This window comes from Pungitius pungitius, chromosome 1 (genome assembly GCF_949316345.1).
Source record: "Pungitius pungitius chromosome 1, fPunPun2.1, whole genome shotgun sequence".
Lineage (NCBI taxonomy): Eukaryota > Metazoa > Chordata > Actinopteri > Perciformes > Gasterosteidae > Pungitius > Pungitius pungitius.
The window spans coordinates 3,165,168-3,171,467 of NC_084900.1; the positions used below are offsets into that span (position 1 = coordinate 3,165,168).

The 6,300-nt window shown below is 42.3% G+C and overlaps 1 long non-coding RNA gene across 1 annotated transcript; it reads right to left on the minus strand.

Annotated features, from left to right (window-relative positions):
* Positions 1-465: 465 nt before the first annotated feature.
* Positions 466-4,097, minus strand: LOC134124398 (uncharacterized). The gene is made up of 4 exons (XR_009955843.1): positions 3,961-4,097; positions 3,055-3,126; positions 2,758-2,956; positions 466-1,989 (listed from the first exon to the last, which is right to left on the minus strand). It is a non-coding gene; the product is annotated as an uncharacterized LOC134124398 (long non-coding RNA).
* Between the last annotated feature and the right edge of the window lie 2,203 nt (positions 4,098-6,300).

Consider the following 6,300-nt stretch of genomic DNA (forward strand, 5'->3'; position numbering starts at 1 on the left):
CTAAGCCAATAGGTGGCGCTATACTTTTTCGAAAATCACTGCATGGCATTACTTAAAGGCCTACACAAGCATCATGAATATACATTTATAGCCAGAAATATCAATGTTCCTTGGAGTTATACCATTTTACATTTTGGAAAAAAATCGTCCAAAATTGTCCAAACTGCACGCAAGCTCACGCCCAGGTGGTTTTATGAAAACTCTTGATTTTAATAACTTTTGACCCCAAGGCTGTCAGGAACCAGTTGCCAAATTTTGAAATGGATCGGATTTAAACTCTCGGAGGAGTTCGTTCGTTTGTAAATGCAAAAATTGAAGGAAATGGCCAAAAATACACAGAATCACCACAGCGCCCCCTAATGTTCAAATATTCTGGGAAAATTTGGGGATGTTCTAGGACTCATTGTGAACATGTCCTCAAAATTTGGTGAAAATGACGGTTAGAAAAAAAAAAAGTTATAGGCCTTTGAACTTTCAGGACACAAACCTACAAACTTCATTGGTCCATAACTTTATTGAAAAATGAGATATCAACATTCTTTCAATAACTTTTGATCGCATCGAGCCAACGATCATTTTGCCGAAGATTTCGTAAGAATCGGACCAAGCGTCTGGGAGGAGTTCGCAAAAACGTGTTTTTCACAAAATTCAAAATGGCGGCCATAAAACGGTAGGCGCATTTGCATACCATAATTTTTTTTGTGTACAGCACATCCAAGAGAACCTGTGTGAAAAGGTTCCAAGTCGATCGGTAAAAGTAAAAAAAAAAATTAACATTGCGGCCACTTTGGGGGGCGCTAGAGAGTTCTTTTTTCTCTCCTCTAATTGCGGGACCCGAATCATACGTCAATTTTGCGCACTTCTGATGCGCGTGCAAAAATTCAAGAGTTTTTGAACATGATGAAGTCCCCGAAAGTGCGTTCGAAGTGGCGAAATAATAATAATAATAATAATAATTAAAGCTGCAAGCAGCGATGAACGGGCCTTCGCCTATTCTCGCACGTCGGGGTGGGGCGGCGGTCGGCCGGGCTCGCGGGTCAAAAAAGACTAAAGAGACTAAACAAATCATTCTCGGGGCTGCCATTCAAACCCGAATCTGCGGCCTCGCGAACGGAATCCACCGACGCCGGGCTGTTGCCCCGCTGCAAAAGACCTGCGGAGTAATTGTTACGGGTCTCGGGCACGATGACCACAATAAGTATCACAGCAACACTTGTCTCGTTCTCCAGTTTGCGTCTGTATAATTGATTCAACACATATACACATCCAGTGCATTTTTCTTGTCCTGTATATCTTAGATATCATAAATGCAGTCTCATTTAAGGTTAATTCCCAGAAATATCCACCTGTAATTACCTTAGCTGTTATTACGGCCTACTATAGTTCCCATTGACCAACTACATAAGGGATATTTCCACACCATGTTGACTATGATAAACGTATACAACTCTTATTCACATATGGACATTGCAATTTAGAATGTATATTCATTAACTCAGCATGTACCAAACCATATTGTCATGTAAAAAAACCAAAACATGACCAAACATGACTAAATAAATCACTGCCCTTGCATACTGAACAAATATTGCATTCTGGATTCATTTTAAGTCACATGAGGAGTCTTGTGCATGCCAAGAATCAAACCCTGGTTTACTGCGCCAGGGGCCAACGCTCTGCAGATGACCTATATGGTCCAATACAATTTCACAATCGAAACGTCACTCAAATAGGATTGGTGCCTCTCTTGCAAAAATACAGCGAATTTTAATACTTAAATGACAGCTAAAGGAGAAAATAAAACGCAGTAGGTCACATAAGTTCTGTCGGATGTTCAAGTTGCCCAGAAGGATGAGCGGAGAGCTGTCATCTGGAAGTTGTAACTCTTCCATTCGTTGTAGAAGTAAATAACTTCTTCTCTGGAAGGATAATTTTCCGCTGTGGTCCAGTCAACTTTGCCATGATTGTGACGCCAACCTGTGCCGTGTGCTGGAAGAAAAAAAGAAGGCCAAATTATTACATCGATATGTAATGGAATGCTGTTGTAAGAACACAGGAAGAAGGCTTTTACATTACATGTCATTTAGCTGACGCTTTTATCCAAAGCGACGTACAATAAGTGCATTTCCACATAGAGATACAAACTCAGAAGAACAAGTAACAAGAAAGTACATTTTTCATTAACTAAGCAGTTTCAAAACATGTTAAAGATAAGTGGCATTATAAGTACAATTTAAGTGCTACCATTTGTTAGTGCTACGGTTTGCTAGTGTTTTAGTCAAGGTAGAGTCTAAAAAGGTGTGTCTTGAGTTTTCGACGGAAGATGGAGAGGCTCTCTGCAGTCCTGATGTCATCAGAGAGCTCGTTCCACCATCTGGGAGCCAGGACAGCAAAGAGTCGCGATCTCGTCGAGTGCTTTTCTCTCAGTGAGGGAGGAACAAGCAGCGTGGCAGATGCAGATCGGAGTGTGTGGGTTGGGATGTAGGGTTTAACCATGTCCCGGATGTAGACTGGTCCCGATCCATTCACAGCGTGGTACGTCAGTACCAATGCTTTGAACTGGATGCGGGGAGCCACTAGTAACCAATGAAGAGAACGGAGAAGCGGTGTGGTGTGGGAGTATTTCAGAAGGTTGAAGACCAGTCAAGCTGCTGCATTCTGGATGAGCTGCAGTGGTCGTATGGCGGTAGCAGGGAGACCCGCCAGCAGAGAGTTACAGTAGTCGAGGCGAGAGATGACAAGAGCCTGAATCTGTACCTGCGCCGCCTTCTGAGTGAGAAGGGGTCGTATTCTCCTGATGTTAACGGTGTTCGCCAAAGTTAACAGTCAGGTCCTGAGTGGGCGAGTTTTTTCCAGGGAAGAGAAGTAGTTCAGTCTTGTCGGGGTTGATCTTCAGGTGATGGGCGGACATCCACTGGGAGATGTCAGTCAGACATGCAGAGATCCGTGCCGCCACCTGAGTGTCCGAGTCGGGGAAGGAGAGAATTAGTTGGGTGTCTGTGTTTTACAATTATGCAGACAGAACAAAATATACATAAAGAAATGCTTTCCCACCTCGCTGGAGTTGAAAGCCACGTGTCCAATGTGCCATTCCCATTGATGGTGGCATGACTTTGCACGTGGCATCTGAAAGTATTTGAGCACCAACATGTATTATCAGAATACGATTAGGGCTGTCAACAGATTATAGACAATTAACTAGTTAATCACACATTTTGTAAAACATTTATCTTGATAACAATATTTTTTTCTCTTATATTAACTGTTTACAGTTTAGTAATTTGTTGTTTCAACTCCATAATGAGCTTGACGTGTGTATATTATTTCATTGGAATGAGGGGCATATTAATCATATCATTTAATGTTAGATTCATGCTCATTGTGAAGGAAATAAATATATAACATTGAAAAGCATTGAAGACGCACATTACATTACGTGTCATTTAGCTGACGCTTTTAAACAACAAAGTAGTTAGTTAGCTGCTGCGAGTAGTAGTGTGTAAATAAAGTGATTCAATCGGGCCAAGTTATTTAGGGCACACGGAAACGTAAACAAAGTGGCGCTAATAGCGTGAAGAGGGGTCTTTTATTCCCGTGAAGCTACCGTAGTTAGCTTTACAGGAACAAAATACGTATGCTAGTTGATGTTCTTCAAGCATAGCATAGGCTGCCCTGGGCTGTGCTAAATAGTGCACAGCAGCCACAGCCGGCAGTAAACTCAAATTAGTGTGACAAATCTGCTCTAAAGTGTAGTTATTTAAGTCAATAACCTCAGCAAATAGAGTAATCTGAACCACTTTGTTCGTTAGATCAGCCGGAGACGCGGAAAAAAAGAGATGTTTGTGACGGGACGTCCCTTAAGCAGCTAATAGCACCGAATTAGTGTTAGCATGTTTACAGTATCCCCGCTATTTAAGTGGGTAAGACTGAAGAACGCACAAGGAAAAAGTCATCACTCACCTACCAAAGCGTTTCCACTTGGTTTAGTCCGTTTGGATTTAAGCATAGGTGTGTAGCTAGCAGTTTAAAATATAAAATACGGACTTGATACGAGCTGCAGCTGTTCAACGCCGGGGCTTCAATGGCGACCTCTCGCGATAACAGCATTAACTCACGCGACACTACGAGCCGCCCTCTACTCTGCGCATGTCCGTCAACAAAGACTGCTGGGTAATTGAGTTCTTTAACGTAACAGTTCCCCGTAACATCTAGTAAAATCCCAAAACGTGTTTGCATCTCCACCCGTATGTTGCAGAATACGTCTATTTAAATCCAGATGTAAATATATTGAACTGTCCGTGTTATTTGTCCAGGTTAGATGTGTCGTTACTCGCAACCAGCTGGCCGGTCCGCCAGCTGAGTGCCTCAGTCTGCTGTTTCATTCTGTTCATGTGCCACGGAGCAGCTTCTGTCCTTAAACTGAAACGATTTTCACAAACCTGCTCTTAAGTGTAGTTATTTAAGTCAAACACATCAGCAAGGAGCGTAAACTGAATCATTTTGTTCGTTAGATCAGACGACACGCGTTTAAAAAGAGGAGGAAAAAAAAATAATTTCGTCGGGAGTCGATCCCACGACCATAGCATCGGGGGGCCAACACCTTACTCACTGAGCTATTCTTTCAGATGGATTTGAGAATTCGAAAACTCAATCAAATAGGATTGGTCACTCTCCGCCAAAAGTACAGGTAATATTCACACTAAAAAAATTATAACTGCCTTCCTGTTTGTTTTAGAGAAAATTCCTCAGAGACTTTTTTAAGTCTCCCTTTAATACATTTGGTAAAAAATCAGAGGACTTGTCGGTCAAACAGGGTGCGGGCGGGGCTTCGTCAAAATCTTCCAGGGGGCGCAATGGAGGCAATTTTTCACTTTTGATCCAAAACTGCACATCAGGTCTGTAAAGGTCATCACGTAGAATACTCACAGAGGTTTTCAAGAGTTTTGGAGTGTGCCGAGGCTCAGAAGATGTGCTTGAACTTTCATGCGGAGATAGCGTCGTCACAGCAACAAAGTTGGTCCAAAACTCCCAATTCTCACTGTGAGCCATCGTCACAGTCTAACGTCTTATATTCCCAGATTTGAAGTTGATCAGATTAAAGGGCTAGGAAATGGACATGTAAATGTAGAAACTTTGCATTGACCTAAGCCAATAGGTGGCGCTATACTTTTTCGAAAATCACTGCATGGCATTACTTAAAGGCCTACACAAGCATCATGAATATACATTTATAGCCAGAAATATCAATGTTCCTTGGAGTTATACCATTTTCCGTTCTGGAAAAAAATCGTCCAAAATTGTCCAAACTGCACGCACGCTCACGCCCAGGTAGTTTTATGAAAACTCTTGATTTTAATAACTTTTGACCCCAAGGGTGTCAGGAACCAGTTGCCAGATTTTGAAATGGATCGGATTTAAACTCTCGGAGGAGTTCGTTCGTTTGTAAATGCAAAAATTGAAGGAAATGGCCAAAAATACACAGAATCACCACAGCGCCCCCTAATGTTCAAATATTCTGGGAAAATTTGGGGATGTTCTAGGACTCATTGTGAACATGTCCTCAAAATTTGGTGAAAATGACGGTTAGAAAAAAAAAAAGTTATAGGCCTTTGAATTTTCAGGACACAAACCTATAAACTTCATTGGTCCATAACTTTATTGAAAAATGAGATATCAACATTCTTTCAATAACTTTTGATCGCATCGAGCCAACGATCATTTTGCCGAAGATTTCGTAAGAATCGGACCAAGCGTCTGGGAGGAGTTCGCGAAAACGTGTTTTTCACAAAATTCAAAATGGCGGCCATAAAACGGTAGGCGCATTTGCATACCATAATTTTTTTTGTGTACAGCACATCCAAGAGAACCTGTGTGAAAAGGTTCCAAGTCGATCGGTGAAAGTAAAAAAAATAATTAACATTGCGGCCACTTTGGGGGGCGCTAGAGAGTTCTTTTTCTTCTCCTCTAATTGCGGGACCCGAATCATACGTCAATTTTGCGCACTTCTGATGCGCGTGCAAAAATTCAAGAGTTTTTTAACATGATGAAGTCCCCGAAAGTGCGTTCGAAGTGGCGAAATAATAATAATATTAAAGCTGCAAGCAGCGATGAACGGGCCTTCGCCTATTCTCGCACGTCGGGGTGGGGCGGCGGTCGGCCGGGCTCGCGGGTCAAAAAAGACTAAAGAGACTAAACAAATCACTCTCGGGGCTTCCATTCAAACCTGAATCTGCGGCCTCGCGAACGGAATCCACCGACGCCGGGCTGTTGCCCCGCTGCAAAAGACCTGCGGAGTAATTG